Below are 24,307 nucleotides of genomic sequence, written 5' to 3' on the forward strand. Positions count from 1 at the left end.
ACCCTTCATTCAGGGCAGGGCACCTGTTTAGTCCCGCCAGTTTAGCCTGTTTTGCATGTTATTTTGGCATTAATATGTGTCACATAAGAACACATTCTTATTTACAATAATGGCCTAGGAACAGTGGGTTAACTGCCTTGTTCAGGGGTAGAACGATAGATTTTTACCGGGGATTCGATCTAACAACTTTTTGGTTACCAGCCCAACGCTCTAACCACTAGGCTACCTGCCGCCCAAACTTATTGATGGTGTTGGAGTCATGCCTGACCGTGCAGTCATGAGTGAACCGGGAGTACAGGGGGAGACTGAGCACACATCCCTGAGGGGCCCCTGTGTTGAGGATCAGCGTGGTGAATGTGTTGTTACCTACCCTCACCACCTGGGGGCGGCCCGTCAGGAAGTCCAGGATCCAGTTGCAGAGGGAGATGTTTAGTCCCAGGGTCCTTAGCTTATTGATGAGCTTTGAGGGCTCTATGGTGTTGAACGCTGAGTTGTAGTCAATGAATAGCATTCTCACATAGGTGTTCCTTTTGTCCAGGTGGGAAAGGGCAGTGTCGAGTGCAATAGAGATTGCATCATTGGAGTGGGTCTAGGGTTTCTGGAGTGGGTCTAGAGTTTCTGGGATGATTGTGTTGATGTGAGCCATGACCAGCCTTTCAAAGCACTTCATGGCTACAAACGTGAGTGCTACGGGTCGGTAGTCATTTAGGCAGGTTACCTTAGTGTTCTTGGGCACAGGCACTATGGTGGTCTGCTTAAAACATGTTGGTATTACATGGGAGGGGAGGGGAGAGGTTGAAAATGTCAGTGAAGACACTTGCCAGTTGTCAGCGAAAGCGTCTACCTCAGGCGAGCAATAGCTTGAGACTTCCTTAGATATAGTGCACCAGCTGTTATTTACAAAAATACATAGTCCGCCGCCCCTTGTCTTACCAGACACCGCTGTTCTATCCGGTACAGCGTATAACCAGCCAGCTGTATGTTGATAGTGTCGTGGTTCAGCCACAATGCCGTGAAGCATAAGATATTTGTCATACGGTGGGTGTAGCTGGTGCATGGAAGTCAGGCACAGGAGAGCAGAGAATGAGTGAACAAAGAGGTACTTTATTGAGGCAATTGAAAGAACAGAACTCAACCGTGTCACAAAAACAAATACCCAAAGAACAAGTGAGGCAGCACAAAGTACAACAACCAAGTACAAAGTACCGGCTGTCACAAATCACAGGTACAAATGAAACCCGGCGCAACCCAGCCGGAAGCGTGCCAACCTAGACAATAAACAATACCCCACACAGACATGGAGGGAACAGAGGGCTAAATACACATAGTAATCATGAGATGTAAACCAGGTGTGTGGAAAACAAGACAAAACAAATGGAAAAATGAAAGATGGAGCAGCGATGGCTAGAAGACCGGTGACATCGACCGCCGAATGCTGCGCGAACAAGGAGAGGGAACAACTTCTGCGGAAGTTGTGACAATATTACAGTTTTGAATGTCCCATTGGCAGATTAATCTTGAGTTTAGGTCATCGATTTTATTCTCCATAGATTGCACGTTTGCTAGCAGAATGGAAGGAAGTGGGGAGAGAGTGAGAGAGAGAAGGATTAAGGGGCTTAGGTAAAAGCCAGAAGCCTGGTCTGCTCTCATTAAGTCATGTGCAGGTTCATTCTTTTTTGGGGTCCCATTTCTTGGGGCCTGTAGACTTACTGTATGCGTTTGTTTAATGCAGCACTGAAAAGCGCCAGCAGGTATGTGTGTGTGTGTTTGTGTGTGCGTGCATGCGTGCACCTTAGCCAGGGGGATCTGGGGAGGCCAGGAGTGGAGGTGTGCCTTTAAGGGCACATGTCACACTGGCAAGGTCAATCAATGTCAGAAAAAGGAGAAATCCAGATTCCTGAAATGCTCTGAAAACATGCCAGGGAGCAAATTGCTGTAGGTTGGTACATGTGAAGCACTGGCAGCCTTGTCTCCAATGATTTCATACACTTTGCCTCAAGTTTGTTTTGACATCTCATTATGGGTGGAGGCAGGTGAGCTTGCAAACTCTTCTTTCACTCAGCCTGCTGTCAGAGCAACATTTTCCCAAAACACATTTGAAACACTTTAGGTCTATCATTACTATAGTGTGTAGAGGTCGACCGATTATGATTTTTCAACGCCGATACCGATACCGATTATTGGAGGACCAAAAAGTTGATACTGATTAATCGGCTGATTTTTTAAATTTATTTGTAATAATGACAATTACAACAATACTGAATTAACACTTATTTTAACTTAATATAGTTCATCAATAAAAAAATTCAATTTGGTTTAAATAATGCAAAAACAAAGTGTTGGAGAAGAAAGTAAAAGTGCAATATGTGCCATTTAAAAAAGCTAACATTTAAGTTCCTTTCTCAGAACATGAGGACATATGAAAGCTGCTGGTTCCTTTTAACATGAGTCTTCAATATTTCGAGGTAAGACGTTTTAGGTTGTAGTTATTATAGGAATTATAGCACTATTTCTCTCAATACCATTTGTATTTCATATACCATTGACTATTGGATGTTCTTATAGGCCAGTGTATTGCCAGTGTAACAGTATAGCTTCCGTCCCTCTCCTCGCCCCTACCTGGGCTCGAACCAGGAACACATCGACAACAGCCACCCTTGAAGCATCGTTACCCATCGCTCCAAAAAAGCTGCGGCCCTTGCAGAGCAAGGGGAACAACTACTTCAAGGTCTCAGAGCGAGTGACGTCACCGATTGAAACGCTATTAGCGCGCACCCCGCTAACTAGCTAGCCATTTCACATCGGTTACACAAGCCTAATCTCGGGAGTTGATAGGCTTGAAGCATAGCAAAGAGCTGCTGGCAAACGCACGAAAGTGCTGTTTGAATGAATGCTTACAAGCTTGCTGTTGCCTACCATCGCTCAGTCAGATTGCTCTATCAAATATCAAATCATAGACTTAATTATAACATAATAACACACTGAAATACGAGCCTTTGGTCATTAATGTGGTCACATCCGGAAACTATCATTTCGAAAATAAGATGTTTATTTTTTCAGTGAAATACAGAACCGTTCCGTATTTTATCTAACGGGTGGCATCCCTAAGTCTAAATATTGCTGTTACATTGTACAACCTTCAATGTTATGACATAATGTTGTACAATTCTGGCAAATTAATTATGGTCTTTGTTAGGAATAAATGGACTTCACACAGTTCGCAACGAGCTAGGCGGCCCAAACTGCTGCTTGAACGGAAAGAAAGAGAAGTGACACAATTTCCCTAGTTAAAAGAAATTCATGTTAGCAGGCAATATTAACTAAATATGCAGGTTTAAAAATATATACTTGTGTATTGATTTTAAAGAAAGGCATTGATGATTATGGTTGGGTACACATTGGTGCAACGACAGTGCTTTTTTCGCGAATGCGCTTGTTAAATCATCACCCGTTTGGGAAAGTAGGCTGTGATTCGATGAGAAATTAACAGGCACCGCATTGATTATATGCAACGCAGGACACACTAGATAAGCTAGTAATATCATATGTAGTTAACTAGTGATTATGTTAAGATTGATTGTTTTTGATAAGATAAGTTTAATGCTAGCTAGCAACTTACCTTGGCTTCTTGCTGCCCTCGCGTAACAGGTAGTCAGCCTGCCACGCAGTCTCCTCGTGGAGTGCAATGTAAGGCAGGTGGTTAGAGTGCTGGACTAGTAACCGGAAGGTTACAAAAACAAATCCCCGAGCAGGCAAGGTAAAAATCTGTCGTTCTGCCCCTGAACAAGGCAGTTAACCCACCATTCCTAGGCCGTCATTGAAAATAAGAATGTGTTCTTAACTGACTTGCCTAGTTAAATAACGGTGTAAAATAAAATAAAATATATATATTAAATAAATAAAAAGAAATCGGACACAATCTGTGTCCAAAAATACAGATTACCGATTGTTATGAAAACTTGAAATCTTCCCTATTTAATCGGCCATTCCGATTAGTCGGTCGACCTCTAATTGTATGTTCCAGTATCCACTTCTGCAGGCTACCTACTCCACATAAATTGGAATGGGGCCAGGTTTCGGAATCACATCAACATCTGAAAACAAAGCATCATTCCCCACTCCATTTCCCTAAATTGGGATGACCTCACGGTTAGATGCGGCCTCCTGGCTATGATACACTACGGTTCATTTGGCGGGAAGAGCTAGACCGGGACCATGTGTGTGATATCCTTTCAGCTCGCGAGATCGGGTTCTGTTATATACCACCCCATTAAAACCCCATCAGTCAGTCCTTCACTCCCCTCCCATAGCTAACTCTCTCTGCCCCAGAGCCAAAGCTCTCCCTGCTATAGGCCCACCTACCACTGCCTAGGCTCACTCTCTCCTCATCAGGACATAGTCAGTGACAGTGTCCGTGTGTTCTAGGCCCGGAGAGGGAGGCTAAAAGCTCAAAACATTAAAATGCAATACAACATAATGAGTGGACCTGTCAAATGAGACATGGAGACAGGGCAGACTGTAGCCTTTTGGGGGCCCTAAGAGAGATTTGTTTGAGCCCCCCCCCCACCCACCTCACAGAAAAACATTTTAGTGGCCCCCTCTTGATGGTGGAGAGAAAAATGTATGTTTTAAAGTGAATTTTCTGCAATTCTACAAATTTTGCCAGGGGGCAATTTTTGTTTCTTTTTGACCATTTGAATGGAAAACATTCTGTTACCCAGAAATGATTTGATATTAAGATAAGAAAAAAACGTCTTCATTGAACCTTTAAAGCAAGTTTTCTGCAGTTCTACACATTTTGCCATAGAGCGGAGAGAAAACTGCATTTTTATGAGGCAGAGATATTTTTTGTTGTTGCAGTTTTACAGATCATTTCATGCCATTCTACACATTCTGTAGTAATTTATGCCATGAAATTATGATATCTGAGTGAGAAAGACTAACTAAATCAATGGGCCCCCCTGGAGGTCAGGGCCCTGGGCACATGCCCTGCATGCCCAATCGGTATTCAGACATGATTACTACAAGTATACATAGTCTAGCCAGCTAACAACCAATCAAAAAATTGTTAGCTGACATGGCTAATTGAGTGACTGTGGGTGACTGACATAGGATAAACACTGTGGATGCAAATTGATTCTAGTCTATTCTACTATTCTTACCCTCAATACTAAGTTGAGACCATGGCTGAGTTCCGAAAATAATTATAACAATGTTTTCACCTAGACGTTAAACTGACGTCTGTGCCCAGTGGGTTGTCTGGCCGGAAAACAACTTCCGTCAATATTTCTCTCATTCTACCCACATCTACTCACCTCTCGCTCCGATTCTCTCCACATATTTCCCCTTTCTCTCTCTCTCTCGCCCCCCATCTTCCCTTTCCACCTCCTTCCTTTCTCTTTCTGGCGACACTGTCTATATCCTTCCTGCTGCTATCTCTTTCACTCCCTTTCTCTCTCTATTCATCTCCCCCTCACTCTCTGACATGCACCAACACACACAGTGCCCAGTGGACAGGAGTGCTGAGCTAAGCAGAGAGGTGTGGACAGGAGAGGTGAGGAGAGGAGGAAGGGAGAGAGCCGGAGGGATGGGTGGTGTTCCTCACCAGGAGGATAAAAGGAGGGTGGACCTTGGACTCCACAAGGACAGACCTTGTCAGCACCAGCCAGACAAAGTCATTGATCACGTGACCCCATTCATTCCTATGTGATGACTCAATAGAACATTGAAGCCAAATGGAGTTGGTTAAGAGGGCGTCTCATAGAGACAACATGATCAATTTGAGCTACTCCAGGAAGTGATGTTGCAGGCAAGCTCAGTGCTGTCCCCTCTCATTGTGTAACTCAAGTTGAAGGCCGACCGGGGTACTGCAGGCTACCATTAGCAAATACAGTAAATTATCCTGATAACTTCTTTGTCTGATTTTTTAATAGTCGCTTCAAGGACATATATCTGGTGTATTAGAATAAATGATTGGTAAAAAGTTTGCAATTTTTCCAGTCATTATAATGGGGATCCTGTTTTCTGTCTTGAACATCTGTGGCTTCAATACTAGGGAGCAGTCATTCTCCCCTGAAATGACCACATACACTACCAGTCAAAAGTCTGGACACAGCTACTCATTCCAGGGTTTTTCTTTATTTTTACTATTTTATACATTGTAGAATAATAGTGAAGACATCAAAACTATGAAATAACATTTCTGGAATCATGTAGTAACCAAAAACGTGTTAAACAAATAAAAATATATTTTTTTAGATTCTTCAAAGTAGCCACCCTTTGTCTTTATGACAGCTTGGCATTCTCTCAACCAGCTTCATGAGGAATACTTTTACAACAGTCTTGAAGGAGTTTCCCATATGCTGAGCTCTTGTTGGCTTTTTTCCCTTCACTCTGCAGTCCAACTCATCCCAAACCATTTCAATTAGGTTGAGGTCGGGTAATTGTGGAGGCCAGGTTATCTTATGCAGTACCATCGTTCTCCTTCTTGGTCAAATAGCCCTTACACAGCCTGGAGGTGTGTTTTGGGTCATTGTCCTCTTGAAAAACAAATGTTTGTCCCACTAAGCGCAAACCAGATGGGATGGCGTATCTCCATGATGGTTAAGTGGGCCTTGAATTCTAAATAAATCACTGAGTGTCACCAGCAAAGCACCCTCACACCATTAAATCTCCTCCATGCTTCATGGTGGGATCCACACATGCAGAGATCATTCGTTCACCTACTCTGTGTCTCACAGCAGTTGTAACCAAACATCTCATATTTGGACTCATTAGACCAAAGGACAGATTTCCACCGGTCTAATGTCCATTGCTCATGTTTATTGGCCCAATCAAGTCTCTTCTTCTTATTGGTGTCCTTTAGTAGTGGTTTCTTTGCAGCAATTTGACCATGAAGGCCTGATCCACACAGTCTCCTCTGAACAGTTGTTGAGATGTGTCTGTTACTTGAACTCTGTGAAACATTTATTTGGGCTGTAATCTGAGGTGCAGTTAACTCTAATGAACTTATGCTCTGCAGCAAAGTTAACTCTGGGTCTTCCGGTCCTGTGGTGGTCCTTTTGAAACCCAGTTTCATCATAGATTTTGATTGTTTCTTCAAGTGCAATCTCAAAAACTTTCAAAGCTCTTGACATTTTCCAGATTGACTGAACTTCATGTCTTAAAGTAATGAAGGACTGTCATTTCTCTTTGCTTATTTGAGCTGTTCTTGCCATAATATGGACTTAGTCTTTTACCAAATAGGGATATCTTCTGTATACCACCCCTACCTTGTCACAACACAACTGATTGGCTGAAATGCATTAAGGAGGAAAGAAATGGGTGACTAGCGTCGGTGGCGGCTCCGGTGCGGGTCATAGCCCCCGCCCAGAACACGGATCCGGCCATGGAGCTGGGCTGAACGAGGAGCCGGGCTGAACGAGGAGCCGGGCTGAACGAGGAGCCGGGCTGAGCAAAGCTGTCGTCAAGGCAAAGGGTGGCTATTGGAAGAATCTCAAATCTAAAATAGTTTGATTTGTTTAACACTTTTTGGTTACTACATGATTCCATATGTGTTATTTCATAGTTTTGATGTCTTCACTATTATTCTACAATGTATAAAATAGTAAAAATAAAGAAAACCCTGGAATGAGTAGGCGTGTCCAAACTTTTGACTGGTACTGTACATGCTTATGCATTAACTCACACACAGTCATATACAGTATATATGTTGTATGTGAACGTGTATGCGCCTACTGTACATAAATATGTTTGGAAATACACACATGAGCACACGCATGGGCGCACACACACACACACACACACACACACACACACACCACCCCGCCTCTAGGCCACCTGGGTAATATAGCCATACCCCACCCCTTTACACCTCATTTACCCTCACCCTATCCCACTCCCCTCCCCTCACCTAATCCCACTTCCCTCACCTCATCTCACCACCCTCACCCCATTCCTCCACTCACACCCCAGAGGGGGGCTAATTGGTCTGTGTGATCTCCTTTTTTCCACCTCTGACCCCCTGATGCTAGAATGACAATCCTCCTCCACCCCTAACAACCCCCTCCACCCCCAACGCTTCGCCCCAATTAGGTGGGTCCTGTTTCTCCTCTCCAGTTACAGATGAGAGGTCACGGGGGTTGGAGGACCCACATGTTAGTTTTCACTCTCTGGGTCCAGTGAAGCATGGAAAGTAACTGGACAACATAAACAGCTTTAGCAGTGAGGATATCAAAGGTTAAACAGAAAGTAGTGTTGACTTAACATAGAAAGTAGTGTTGACTTAACATAGAAAGTAGTATTGACTTAACATAGAAAGTAGTATTGATTTAACATAGAAAGTAGTATTGACTTAACATAGAAAGTAGTATTGACTTAACATAGAAAGTAGTGTTGACTTAACATAGAAAGTAGTATTGATTTAACATAGAAAGTAGTATTGACTTAACATAGAAAGTAGTGTTGACTTAAAATAGAAAGTATTATTGACTTAACATAGAAAGTATTATTGACTTAACATAGAAAGTAGTATTAACTTAACATAGAAAGTAGTATTGACTTAACATAGAAAGTAGTGTTGACTTAACATAGAAAGTAGTATTGACTTAACATAGAAAGTAGTATTGACTTAACATAGAAAGTAGTATTGACTTAACATAGAAAGTAGTATTGACTTAACATAGAAAGTAGTATTGACTTAACATAGAAAGTAGTATTGACTTAACATAGAAAGTAGTATTGACTTAACATAGAAAGTAGTATTGACTTAACATAGAAAGTATTATTGACTTAACATAGAAAGTAGTATTGACTTAACATAGAAAGTAGTATTGACTTAACATAGAAAGTATTATTGACTTAACATAGAAAGTAGTATTGACTTAACATAGAAAGTAGTATTGACTTAACATAGAAAGTAGTATTGACTTATCATAGAAAGTATTATTGACTTAACATAGAAAGTAGTATTGACTTAACATAGAAAGTATTATTGACTTAACATAGAAAGTAGTATTGACTTATCATAGAAAGTAGTATTGACTTAACATAGAAAGTATTATTGACTTAACATAGAAAGTAGTATTGACTTAACATAGAAAGTAGTATTGACTTAACATAGAAAGTAGTATTGACTTAACATAGAAAGTAGTATTGACTTAACATAGAAAGTAGTATTGACTTAACATAGAAAGTAGTATTGACTTAACATAGAAAGTAGTATTGACTTAACATAGAAAGTAGTATTGACTTAACATAGAAAGTAGTATTGACTTAACATAGAAAGTAGTATTGACTTAACATAGAAAGTATTATTGACTTAACATAGAAAGTAGTATTGACTTAACATAGAAAGTAGTATTGACTTAACATAGAAAGTAGTATTGACTTAACATAGAAAGTAGTATTGACTTAACATAGAAAGTAGTATTGACTTAACATAGAAAGTAGTATTGACTTAACATAGAAAGTAGTATTGACTTAACATAGAAAGTAGTATTGACTTAACATAGAAAGTAGTATTGACTTAACATAGAAAGTAGTATTGACTTAACATAGAAAGTAGTATTGACTTAACATAGAAAGTAGTATTGACTTAACATAGAAAGTAGTATTGACTTAACATAGAAAGTAGTATTGACTTAACATAGAAAGTAGTATTGACTTAACATAGAAAGTATTATTGACTTAACATAGAAAGTAGTATTGACTTAACATAGAAAGTAGTATTGACTTAACATAGAAAGTAGTATTGACTTAACATAGAAAGTAGTATTGACTTAACATAGAAAGTAGTATTGACTTAACATAGAAAGTAGTATTGACTTAACATAGAAAGTAGTATTGACTTAACATAGAAAGTAGTATTGACTTTGAGGAAAATAGTGACAAGGGGTGAAGAGAAAGAACACATTCCAGAGAGAGGTACAGGAATGTAGGGAAACAGCAAAAGGGCAAAAGGAATAATGAGAATGTGTTAGAGAGCAAAAACGGGAGAACAGTGAGGAAGAGAGAGTGAGAGAGAGGATGCAGCTTAAGCCCCTTTAACAGATATATCAACAAATAGACGAGGGCACTAGAACAGTCTGCAGCACCCTACGAGAATCTGAAGTCAAATGTCTACTGTTTGCTGATGATCTGGTGCTTCTGTCACCAACCAAGGAGGGCCTACAGCAGCATCTTGATCTTCTGCACAGATTCTGGCAGACCTGGGCCTTGACAGTAAATCTCAGTAAGACAAAAATAATGGTGTTCCAAAAAAGGTCCAGTTGCCAGGACCACAAATACAAATTCCATCTAGACACCATTGCCCTAGAGCACACAAAAAAACTATACATGCCTCGGCCTAAACATCAACGTCACTGGTAACTTCCATGAAGTTGTGAACGAGCTGACAGACAAGGCAAGAAGGGCCTTCTATGCAATCAAAAGGAACATACAATTTGACATACAAATTAGGATCTGGCTAAAAATACTTGAATCAGTTATAGAACCCATTGCCCTTTATGGTTGTGGGGTCTGGGGTCCGCTCACCAACCACTAATTCACAAAATGGGATAAACAACAAATTGAGACTCTGCATGCATAATTCTGCAAAAATATCCCCAGTGGACAACGTAAAACACCAAATAATGCATGCAGAGCAGAATTATAGTCCAAGCTGGTCCTGGGACAGCAACACAATTAGACCCAACCAAATCATGAGAAAACAAAAAGACACATTGGAAAGAATGACAAAGAAACAGAGCCAACGAGAATTCTATTTGGCCCTAACCAGAGAGTACACAATGTCAGAATACCTGACCACTGTGACTGACCCACATTTAAGGAAAACTTTGACTATGTCCAGACTCAGTGAGCATAGCCTTGCTATTGAGAAGGCAGACCTGGCTCTCAAGAGAAGACAGGCTATGTGCACACTGCCCACAAAATGAGGTGGAAACTGAGCTGCACTCCCTAACCTCCTGTCAAATGTATGATCATATTAGAGCCACCTATTTCCCTCAGATTACACAGATCCACAAATAATTTGAAAAGAAACCTAATTTTGATAAACTCCCATATCTACTGGGTGAAATATCACAGTGTGCCATCACAGCAGCATTATTTGTGAACTGTTGCCACAAGAAAAGGTCAACCAGTGAAGAACAAACACCATTATAAAAACAACCCATATTCATGTGTACTTATTTCCCCTTTTGTTCTTGAACTATTTGCACATCGTTACCACACTGTATATAGACATAATGACATTTGAATGTCTTTATTCTTTTGGAACTTCTGTGAGTGTAATGTTTACTGTTAATTTTTATTGTCTATTTCACTGTTGTTTCTGATGTTAACATATGTTTCCAATGCCTTGAATTGAATTGAGAGGGAGATAGATAGCGATAAAGCTTTGTGCTCACTGAGTTGAAACCAATGGGACCACTGTTCATATGGCACAGCTAGAGAGCACGAGACAGACAGGAGGAGAGCGTACAGACAGAAAGCGATAAAGCTTTGCTCACTGAGCAGAAACCAAGTCTTTCCCCTAACCTCCCCATAATAAAACCACAATCTCAGAGTCTTAACCCAGTGAATCAAGGTGTTATAGGGGCTCTCCTCTCCATATGGTGGTGTGTTTCGTCAACTAGCTAATGGAGAGCAGATGTGGAGGTATTTCACAAGTGTGGCTTCGGAAAACATTCCTGCACATAAATCCAATTAACTTAAAAACTGGACGCAGGCAGGCGACCGCCCGCTCCAAATCCAGTTGACTTAGGTAATGTAGTTAGAAGGATGAACAACAGAGGATGGAAAGATATAGACAGTCTGCGTTGTGCCTACGTCAAGGCTAAAGGCTAATTGTTTTAGCACGCTGAAGCTGAGGTAAGCTAAAGTAAACTGCCGTGGTTATTCACACGCGTCACTGTTTTGGTTTATCTGGAAGTTGTCAAAGCATGAGACAGACACATTTGTAGCTGGTGGTCACTTGAGTTGTAAAACCCAGAGTGTTGAACACATGCTGGCTGACTAAACGAGGGTGAGCATCCTTTTCTCTTGGGGCAGCAGAAAGTCTGGATGAAGATCCAATACTTTACCCCTAATCACAGATCTAGTTTAAGATCACCCAAACCCTAACACCTATATTGAACACAAAAATCTGACCATGGACCAGTAGTTATGGGCAACGTCTACCAACAATGCAAGGCTAAGCTGGGAGACCATCACTGGGATAAAACAGCTCTTAGTTGGTGTGGCCGCAGCTGCAAGGTTGTCTGGCACCTCATTCACTGCTAACTGGCTCCACGTGTGTAGGGGGACAAGCCTAAATAAATTAGCCTCCCATTCCCCCCCTGCCACCATAGACCCACATCCACGCCTGCCCTTGGCGCAAGGCCCTTTTAGTGGCACAGCGGGACTGCTGTGGTCTTGTGTGGCTTTATTAACTGGGTTGGGGCATGGAGAGGTGAGATTGGGGAGGGGAGATTGGGGAGGGGGACAGGGAGGAGAGAGTCCCACCAGGTGCTAATAGATTTCCTGCAGCTTTGAAACGTTTGTTTGTGTGGGTCCCCTGGAATGGCGTAGGGTTTCATCTGTGGCAAATTACCTGGACCAGGGTTTGACCTCCCTGCAACACTCCTGGCCCAGACACACACTCCTGGACTGACACACACACCCGGACAGATGTGAAAACACACACCCAGAAATACACGCCTACACACCTTTCCTCTATTCCTTAACTCCGCCCACCCTCAGCCACCCACCCTCAAAAGACATACACAAAAAAAATGCAACTCTCTCCACACGCATGTCTGTACACCTCCTGCTAACCAAACAAACACATTAACACCTAATGTGCAAACAGTCACGTTTCAAAACTAGCCAACCTGGTGAGAGCTGCTGTGAGGGAGGCAGACTTGCGTGTGTTTGTTTCCCTCCCCTCATGTGTGTGTGAGTCTGTGTCTGTAAGTCTTTGTGTGTGAGTCTTTGTGTGTGAGTCTGTGTGTGTGAGTCTGTGGGGTTTTTGGTTGTGTGAGGGGTCCAGGCAGGGGGGGGGGGGGGGGGGGGTCTGGCATTGGGACTGTGTGTATGAGTCAGAGCACTAAGTGACCTAAAGCAGGGGAGACAGTGTGTGTGTGTGGCATCTTCTCTCCAAAACAAGCAGCTGTGGGCCCTCTCTGGGAGTCACACACACAAACATGGTAGACAGGGCTATCGTGTCAGAAGATGTTTATCTGAATGAGCAGGCAGCTCCCTGTATGCCCCAGTCTCTGCCTCTTCATCACAGGCACGTTATTACGTTCTACGCCCCCAGAACTGCTGCAACTCAGCCCAATTCACAGTCACACACACCTGGCCCTCACAGCTGAGGAAATAACTCACTCCGCTTGATCACAAAGATGTCTGGATGTCTGTTCTTTGTCTGCCTGTGTTATGTCAGTGTCTAAGTCCTAGATGCATGCAGATCAAGCGTTAACCTGCGATAGCCGACACCCGCATCGCTGTTGTTTTGGCGGTGTACAAGCTGTCACTGCGTTAGAACGGTCAAATCGGTGAGAAGCTGCTCTTGTGGTTATTGTCAAGAAGCCACACCCGTCCCACTCGCGTTAGAAGTTCACAACGACAAAGTGTAGGCTATATAGAAATAATGACACTCAAATTGAAAATCATTAAACAAAAAATGATTTCTATCAGCCTAATGGAGCTGTAATTAAATCTCACATTCCAGTGGTTGAACTTGTAAACAAGGCTGCATGTCATTTCTCTTAATGCGACTCTGTGCAGCCAATGGCCGTGTCCGCTTTAGGTATAATGTCGGGTATTTTGTAATATATACTGTACATAATCTGTCTGTCTTTTCTATTGGTCTTGTTTGTCTTCTGCCTGTATGATTGTCCATCCATCCTTCAATCCCGACATCCACCCAGCCACCTACCCACCCACCCAGCCACCTACCCACCCACCCAGCCACCTACCCACCCACCCAGCCACCTACCCATCCACCCAGCCACCTACCCACCCAGACACCTACCCACCCACCCAGACACCTACCCACCCACCCAGCCACCTACCCACCCACCTACCCACCAGTGGAGGCTGCTGACGGGAGAAAGGATCTAAATAATGACCGGAACAGAGCAAATGGAACAGCATCAAACACATGGAAACCATGGAAACCATGTGTTTGATGTATTTGATACCAATCCACTGATCCCGCTCTAGTCGTTACCAACAGCCTGTTCTCCCCAATTAAGGTGCCACCAACCTCCTGTGCCACCCACCCATCCATCTCTCTCTGTTTACCCATCCACATAGTAAAGGTATATGATTGTGTCTTGCTGTTTATCAGTGGTTCAGCAGTTTAACACACATATCAGACTCTTTCACAACACAATGGGTATTTCCCCTTTCCTTTACGTCTGTACACAAACCACTTCTTCTTTCCTGGTCTCTATGACCGGCTGGCCTCCAGTCATTATTCCAGCTAAGAGAGTTGACGTGCGAGCGCCAGTCACGCCGGTGGTTTTGTCAGTGTAATGAGAACCACATCAAACTATCAGCGCTGGTCATGCTGCTCAATGAGGCGGTACTGTGCCAGGCTGGACCACATCTGCCTGGGGGTACGATACATTAGGGAGGGCGATTCACTTTCACGACGGCCAGAACATGAAAGGAACATGAAAAGGGAGTGCTACCAGACTACAGCAATTTACAGCCAAGAGTGTGCTGAAACAACCAGCAGACGAGTCACCCAGCGAGAGTTAGTGACAGCTGAAGGTAGAACTACTTCAGTGCAGAGATCGGGGAGTGGTTGCACAGGTGGAGGGGAGTTTGGATTGGAAGTCATATTGGAGGGAAGGTGGGGGGCTGCACCAAGGGGGATGGGGGGCTTGTGGTTACCACCAAACACACACCGCACGCCACAAAACTTCTAAACACTAACTAAAGCACATGGCCCTTGGCAGGTTACCTACTGTGGAAGGTGGCCCGAAATAAGGGGCTGCTACAAAGCATCTGTGCCCTATAGCTTAAAACATGACTTGTAATCATTATAGGTAAATATAACTGGTCTCCAATTCTGTGGCTAACTCGGAGGCCCACTTCCATAAACAGAAGTATTCTGGCATGGATATGATGTCCTCAAGGTTTCTCCCTGTCAGTGGTGGCAGGTACTAGGGCTGTTACGTGACCGTATTACCACCACACCGGCGGTCACGAGTCATGATGGCAGTCAAATTCCACGTGACCGCGTCGTCACTGTCATTAGGCTTCTCCCAGCTCTATAGCCGCTGATGGACATTAGTAGCCTACCAAACTTACTAACTGCCTGGTACCCAGCACTCTATTGTCCCTCTAATCACTCTGACATCAATGCAAATTTAATTAAAAATCTAATCAAACAATTCATGGGAGCCCATGAGCTCACATTACGCAACATTTCTATAGGCTATACATTTTGAGTGAGAAAACAGTGTGAGGGACTTGATTAAAAAGAGGATCCCATCAGCTTTCTATAGGCTAGAACTACTATATTTATTAACTTTCCTAATATTAAACACATTGCTTTGCTTTACAACAGGAGTATAGCCTACCTGGCTGGCATGAAAATGAACCACGGGAAAAGCATCCTCCATTCGCTATTTGTAGGTTGTGTGTGGAAGCCAGGAGATGCTAAATGTGTTTATGTTAATTAACAGTCAATTACCGTGAGAACGGCAGTTATTTGCTTGAAAATCACAGACTGACAAAATGTTATGACCGCCACAGCCCTAGCTGGTATCTCTTTAAATCGGAGGACAGGCTCAATGGATGGAATGGAATAAATGGAATGGTATTAATACCATTTCAGCCATTCCATTCCAGTCATTTCTATGAGCCTTCCTCCTCTTACCAGCCTCCACTGTATTCAATAGGCAGTGCCTGTTCTAAAAAGGCTGCCTGGCCCCTGTATGCTACCCCAATGGGCCCCCTGACGCAGGAACCCTGTGTAAACGTTTACTGTAATCTTCTCTCTTTTACATGTCATCTAATCTCTAATGATGACTGGAAGAGTGAGCTGCGGAGCTGCGAGCTGGAGACCAAGGACCTTGAGGTCACTGGCCAGCTACAGTACATGAGAGAGGTGCTGTATTAACAGACCCTGGGAAAAACAAACAATCTAAATATAAACGTCTCAGCTGTCCTAAATTGGGGTCCCAATCCCCATTCCCGTTCAAATCTCATAGGATTAAGATGTTGACCACCGTCACAAGACCGTAATGGCCGTCCCGACAAAAGGCAAGTGAAACCTGCTTACGAGGCCTTTAGAAAAGGAAATCCAAAGCTATGTCAAGTCAGGAGATCTGCAAACAAATACGGTTCTATAGAAACACAATGGACTTCAATAGGGATGTTGAAGTTGCACTGAAGTTGCACTGAGAAGCCTGGAGACTCAGAGTTTTGAAATGGGCTCAACCAAAATCTCATCAAAGTCTAGGTGGTCTGATCTTTTCTGTCTTTTGTTGGTTGAGGTTTAGAATGTTGCTTTTCCTGCAGCTCTCGACAGCTTCCCACAAAGCTGTTCTCTCATCATCTATCCCCACTGGACCACATGTATCTTCATGTAACTCTGTGTTAGTTTTGGGGGCTCAGTAGGTTTTCACTGTGGGTACTTAAGTCTTTGGTTGTGTCCATGTCATCACCATCAACACATATAGTTTAACACATTTCTCAATTATAGACATATTTCAAATGACATAGTCTTAAACAATTGACCATATCCCCATAAGCCAGTGTTACAGTTATTAAGAGTGAATGTTAAGGTGAATGCATTAGCTCATTCTAAAGGGATTACGTAACAGCCTATCAGCATGTAAATATTGTGCCAACATTCCTTCTCACCAGTGAAGTGCAACTAATAGACTCCATTTAAACAGTGCATTAGGGTTAACTCACCTAAACCACCACCAATGTGCAGTTCCACCATCTCTGTGATGCTTGGCGCCCATTTTGTATCTGTATTTCTGTTCACTAGTAATGAAATACATGTATTTATGCGAACATATCGTGGTGCATCCAGTGACTGCAGTTTCCGTCAGATATGGATCAACACAAAGCTGCAAGCCGAAACTCGGATAACAATCAAAACACAACATGACCGAGCCAGAACATAAACAGGAGAGGCCATCTTGGAAACCAGACACAGAAAGCAGAGCCTCTGGCACCGAGTACTTAGTGTCATGTCGAGGTGACCAGAGGTGTCATGGCCATATATTTTTGTTGTTGTTTCCCTCTGATATTACTAGCCACAATTTTAGGAAGTTTTCTTTAGTTACCCCATATCCCAAACTCATAATATGCTAATCAGATGCCATTTCAGGCTATCAATCAAGTTAGAGTAGCTAGCTTGTGTAACTACAGGTACAGTGCCTTGCGAAAGTATTCGGCCCCCTTGAACTTTGCGACCTTTTGCCACATTTCAGGCTTCAAACATAAAGATATAAAACTGTATTTTTTTGTGAAGAATCAACAACAAGTGGGACACAATCATGAAGTGGAACGACATTTATTGGATATTTCAAACTTTTTTAACAAATCAAAAACTGAAAAATTGGGCGTGCAAAATTATTCAGCCCCTTTACTTTCAGTGCAGCAAACTCTCTCCAGAAGTTCAGTGAGGTTCTCTGAATGATCCAATGTTGACCTAAATGACTAATGATGATAAATACAATCCACCTGTGTGTAATCAAGTCTCTGTATAAATGCACCTGCATTGTGATAGTCTCAGAGGTCCGTTAAAAGCGCAGAGAGCATCATGAAGAACAAGGAACACACCAGGCAGGTCCGAGATACTGTTGTGAAGAAGTTTAAAGCCGGATTTGGATACAAAAAGATTTCCCAAGCTTTAAACATCCCAAGGAGCACTGTGCAAGCGATAATATTGAAATGGAAGGAGTATCAGACCACTGCAAATCTACCAAGACCTGGCCGTCCCTCTAAACTTTCAGCTCATACAAGGAGAAGACTGATCAGAGATGCAGCCAAGAGGCCCATGATCACTCTGGATGAACTGCAGAGATCTACAGCTGAGGTGGGAGACTCTGTCCATAGGACAACAATCAGTCGTATATTGCACAAATCTGGCCTTTATGGAAGAGTGGCAAGAAGAAAGCCATTTCTTAAAGATATCCATAAAAAGTGTAGTTTAAAGTTTGCCACAAGCCACCTGGGAGACACACCAAACATGTGGAAGAAGGTGCTCTGGTCAGATGAAACCAAAATTGAACTTTTTGGCAACAATGCAAAACGTTATGTTTGGCGTAAAAGCAACACAGCTGAACACACCATCCCCACTGTCAAACTTGGTGGTGGCAGCATCATGGTTTGGGCCTGCTTTTCTTCAGCAGGGACAGGGAAGATGGTTAAAATTGATGGGAAGATGGATGGAGCCAAATACAGGACCATTCTGGAAGAAAACCTGATGGAGTCTGCAAAAGACCTGAGACTGGGACGGAGATTTGTCTTCCAACAAGACAATGATCCAAAACATAAAGCAAAATCTACAATGGAAGGGTTCAAAAATAAACATATCCAGGTGTTAGAATGGCAAAGTCAAAGTCCAAACCTGAATCCAATCGAGAATCTGTGGAAAGAACTGAAAACTGCTGTTCACAAATGCTCTCCTTCCAACCTCACTGAGCTCGAGCTGTTTTGCAAGGAGGAATGGGAAAACATTTCAGTCTCTTCGATGTGCAAAACTGATAGAGACATACCCCAATCGACTTACAGCTGTAATCGCAGCAAAAGGTGGCGCTACAAAGTATTAACTTAAGGGGGCTGAATAATTGTGTACGCCCAATTTTTCAGTTTTTGATTTGTTAAAAAAGTTTGAAATATCCAATAAATGTCGTTCCACTTCATGATTGTGTCCCACTTGTTGTTGATTCTTCACAAAAAAATACAGTTTTATATCTTTATGTTTGAAGCCTGAAATGTGGCAAAAGGTCGCAAAGTTCAAGGGGGCCGAATGCTTTCGCAAGGCACTGTAACTGCCAAAATAAAGGCAACACCAACATAAAGTGTCTTAATAAGGCGTTGGGCCACCACAGGCCAGAACAGCTTCAATGTGCCTTGTCATAGATTCTACAAGTGTCTGGAACTCTATTGGAGGGATGCGACACCATTCTTCCAAGAGAAATTCCATCGTCTAGTGTTTTGATGTTGGTGAAAAATGCTGTCTCAGGCACAGCTCCAGAATCTCCCATAAGTGTTCAAGTGTGTTGAAATCTGATAACTGAGACACTGATGACATATGGCTTACATCGTTTTCATGCTCATCAAACCATTCAGTGACCACTCGTGCCCTGTGGATGGTAGCCAAAATGATGGCCTGCCCAGCCTTTTTATACATGACCGTATGCATAATGATATGTTAATTGCTTAATTAACTTTCGATATACTTTGTATCCCTCATTTACTCAAGCATTTCCATTATTTTGGTAGTTACCTGTATTATAGCTGGCCTGCCTGCTGGCAAGGTTGGTAGAATTTATAAAAGCAAGCAATAACTAAATGTACTGAATAAGACTCACATTCCTTTCATTATTTTACCCAGATCTTAGCAGAGAGGTTTTTTATTTTGTTTCTTTAAAAAAAGAACCACAGGCAGGAGGATACAGACCACTCATCCATATCTGGCTTAGAAAACACTTTCTGAAGAATCTCTATTGGTGAAGTGGAGTCCAAATAGAAGTAGAAAACCCCTGACATGCAGAGGCAGCATACCCAGAAGCAAGTTTTGGTAACACTTACTCATCCAGCTGTAATGCTTTATAACTTTGTGTAAGCACATGTGAACCGTATCTTATAACAAGGCTTATAATATGTCTCTCTATATCAGGAGTCGGTAATAGGCTGCCCCGCAGGCCAAAACCGGCCCGCAGGGTTTAGTTTTGGGTCAAAAAAGACTAAAATCACCAGGAATTCAGCTAAACATTTGTTTAATTTAGAAAATGTATTCCCATATATTCCCACAAAAGAGATGTACAGTGGGGCAAAAAAGTATTTAGTCAGACACCAATTGTGTAAGTTCTCCAACTTAAAAAGATGAGAGAGGCCTGTAATTTTCATCATAGGTACACTTCAACTATGACAGACAAAATTAGGGAATAAAATGCCGAAAATCACATTGTAGGATTTTTAATGAATTTATTTGCAAATTATGGTGGAAAATAAGTATTTGGTCACCTACAAACAAGCAAGATTTCTGGCTCTCACAGACCTGTAACTTCTTCTTTAATAGGATCCTCTGTCCTCCACTCGTTACCTGTATTAATGGCACCTGTTTGAACTTGTTATCAGTATAAAAGACACCTGTCCACAACCTCAAACAGTCACACTCCAAACTCCACTATGGCCAAGACCAAAGAGCTGTCAAAGGACACCAGAAACAAAATTGTAGACCTGCACCAGGCTGGGAAGACTGAATCTGCAATAGGTAAGCAGCTTGGTTTGAAGAAATCAACTGTGGGAGCAATTATTAGGAAATGGAAGACATACAAGACCACTGATAATCTCCCTCGATCTGGGGCTCCACGCAAGATCTCACCCCGGGGGGTCAAAATGATCACAAGAACGGTGAGCAAAAATCCCAGAACCACACGGGGGGACCTAGTGAATGACCTGCAGAGAGCTGGGACCAAAGTACCAAAGCCTACCATCAGTAACACACTACGCCGCCAGGGACTCAAATCCTGCAGTGCCAGACGTGTCCCCCTGCTTAAGCCAGTACATGTCCAGGCCCGTCTGAAGTTTGCTAGAGTGCATTTGGATGATCCAGAAGAAGATTGGGAGAATGTTATATGGTCAGATGAAACCAAAATATAACTTTTTGGTTGCATCCAAAGAACACCATACCTACTGTGAAGCATGGGGGTGGAAACATGATTTTGGGGCTGTTTTTCTGCAAAGGGACCAGGACGACTGATACGTGTAAAGGAAATAATGAATAGGCCATGTATCGTGAGATTTTGAGTGAAAACCTCCTTCCATCAGCAAGGGCATTGAAGATGAAACGTGGCTGGGTCTTTCAGCATGACAATGATCCCAAACACACCGCCCGGGCATCGAAGGAGTGGCTTCGTAAGAAGCATTTCAAGGTCCTGGAGTGGCCTAGCCAGTCTCCAGATCTCAACCCCATAGAAAATCTTTGGAGGGAGTTGAAAGTCCGAGTTGCCCAGCAACAGCCCCAAAACATCACTGCTCTAGAGGAGATCTGCATGGAGGAATGGGCCAAAATACCAGCAACAGTGTGTGGAAACCTTGTGAAGACTGACAGAAAACGTTTGACCTCTGTCATTGCCAACAAAGGGTATATAACAAAGTATTGAGATAAACTTTTGTTTTATTGACCAAATACTTATTGTCCACCATAATTTGCAAATAAATAAATAAAAAATCCTACAATGTCAATTTCTGGATTTTCTTTCTCATTTTGTCTGGCATAGTTGAAGTGTACCTATGATGAAAATTACTGGCCTCTCTCATATTTTTAAGTGGGAGAACTTGCACAATTGGTGGCTGACTAAATACTTTTTTGCCCCACTGTATGTGATCGTGTCTCAATGTAATCCTGGCATGAAATTATTATTTTTAAAAATAACCTTTTTTTGGGGCTTAGTTGTGGTCAATTTGCAGGGTACAAGTTAGTATAATTATGTTCTGACTCTCCGACCATCTGCTCTGACAAAAATGGACTGGAGCTGTATCTATTTGCCTACCCCTGCTCTATAAGTTACATTTTCAACGGTCTTAAACTGACATTATAAAAGGGCTCATACATGCTCATAACAAGTCCTACAATGCATTATAATGCATTATAACTGGGTGATTTAGGTTAAGTGTTTTTTTTAGCAAGGTACACAAGCATATATTTATTAAAACATATTCCAGAGAAAGAGTAGAGACTGCAGACTGAGCATGCAGTCTAGTTTGAAATATAGGTCAAGGGATTGGATGTGTCACGTGTCAAAAGGTCAGCCAAAATGTGAAGTGATATGCCCAATGAACGTTTGCCAACAAACCTTATGGGACTCTGCTCAGCTCTACCATTTGCTGCTGAAAGCTATGACATTTCACTGCTGAGTTTGACCTTCACTACGCCCTACTACAGACTCTATACAATGTTTATGGTTTTTCTTTGTAGTTTATGATATTATTACAAGTTCTTACAAAGAGATAGTGAGGGAACGACTGAGCCGTTCCATAGTGCTTTGGTCGTAATTGTTATGGTCAATTTCCTGCTTGGGGTCTGTAAAATATGTAATTTCATATTATTGCTCTCTGCTTAGTCATTTCCACAGCTGTGCTACCAGTAATAAAGACTGTTTTATTAATCATAAATACTAAAAGGCATTGTAATTGGACTCATTAAAATGTCCCTTAGCACCAGAGAGACTTACGCGTTCCTTCTTGGGGCCTGCAGTATATCATACAGTATAAGGGACAATTTTAACGTTGATCGTAAGGGGTAAAATGAGCATGTAGTCTGTCTTTGGGGGGCTGTGAAGGAGTATGTGGCTATGGATGTAGACTTGACAGCAGCTGGTTTCAGGTTCAAGTCTGAGAAGGATCTCTGCTACCGACTAAATCAATTTACATTCGATAAACATACTGTCGGAGAAGGGGGAATTACACTGTACATGAAAAAGCTCTCTTTATTATTAAGTGCATCTTCATACAGTTGAAGTCGGAAGTTTACATATACTTATGTTGGAGTAATTAAAACTCGCTTTTCAACCACTCCACAAATTTCTTGTTAACAAACTACAGTTTGGCAAGTCGGGTTAGGACATCTACTTTGTGCATGACACAAGTCATTTTTCCAACAATTGTTTACAGACAGATCATTTCACTGTATCACAATTCCAGTGGGTCAGAAGTTTACATGAACTAAGTTGACTGTGCCTTGAAACAGCTTGGAAAATTCCAGAAAATTATGTAATGGCTTTAGAAGCTTCTGATAGGCTAATTGACATAATGTGAGTCAATTGGAGGTGTACCTGTGGATGTTTTTCAAGGCCTACCTTCAAACTCAGTGCCTCTTTACTTGACATCATGGGAAAAATCTAAATAAATCAGCCAAGACCTCAGATTTGTTTTGTAGACCTCCACAAGTCTGGTTCATCCTTGGGAGCAATTTCCAAATGCCTGAAGGTACCATGTTCATTTGTATAAACAATAGTACGCAAGTATAAACACCATGGGACCACGCAGCCGTCATACCACTCAGGAAGGAGACACATTCTGTCTCCAAGAGATATACGTACTTTGGTGCGAAAAGTGTAAATCAATCCCAGAAGAACAGCCAAAGGACCTTGTGAAGATGCTGGAGGAAACAGGTACAAAAGTATCTATATCCACAGTAAAACATGTCCTATATCGACATAACCTGAAAGGTCGCTTGAAAGCCAGACTACAGTTTGCAACTACACATGGGGACAAAGATCGTACTTTTTGGAGAAATGTCCTCTGTTCTGATGAAACAAAAATAGAACTGTTTGGCCATAATGACCATCGTTATGTTTCGAGGAAAAAGGGCGAGGCTTGCAAGCCGAAGAACACCATCCCAACCGTGAAGCACGGGGGTGGCAGCGTCATGTTGTGTGGGGCTTTTTCTGCAGGAGGGACTGGTGCACTTCACAAAATAGATGGTATCATGAGGAAGGGAAATTATGTGGATATATTGAAGCAACATCTCAAGACATCAGTCAGGAAGTTAAAGCTTGGTCGCAAATGTGTCTTCCAAATGGACAATGACCCCAAGCATACTTCCAAAGTTGTGGCAAAATGGCTTAAGGACAATAGCCATCACAAAGCCCTGACCTCAATCTCATAGAGAATTTGTGGGCAGAACTGAAAAAACATGTACGAGCAAGGAGGCCTACAAACCTGACTCAGTTACACCAGCTCTGTTCAAGAGGAAGGGGCCAAAATTCACACAACTTATTGTGGGAATCTTGTGGAAGGCTACCTGAAACTTTTGACTCAAGTTAAACAGTTTAAAGGCAATGCTACCAAATACTAATTCAGTTTATTGTAAACTTCTGACCCACTGGGAATGTGATGAAAGAAATAAAAGCTGAAATAAAATCACTCTCTCTACTATTATTCGGACATTTCCCATTCTTAAAATAAAGTGGTGATCCTAACTGATCTAATACAGGGAATTATTACTAGGATTAAATGTCAGGAATTGTGAAAAACTGAGTTTAAATGTATTTGGCTTATGTGTATGTAAACTTCCAACTTCAACTGTAAATGTGTCCGTTAAGCAAATTCAGTG

This window comes from Oncorhynchus mykiss, chromosome 15 (assembly GCF_057628025.1).
Source record: "Oncorhynchus mykiss isolate SJ-2025 chromosome 15, ASM5762802v1, whole genome shotgun sequence".
NCBI lineage: Eukaryota > Metazoa > Chordata > Actinopteri > Salmoniformes > Salmonidae > Oncorhynchus > Oncorhynchus mykiss.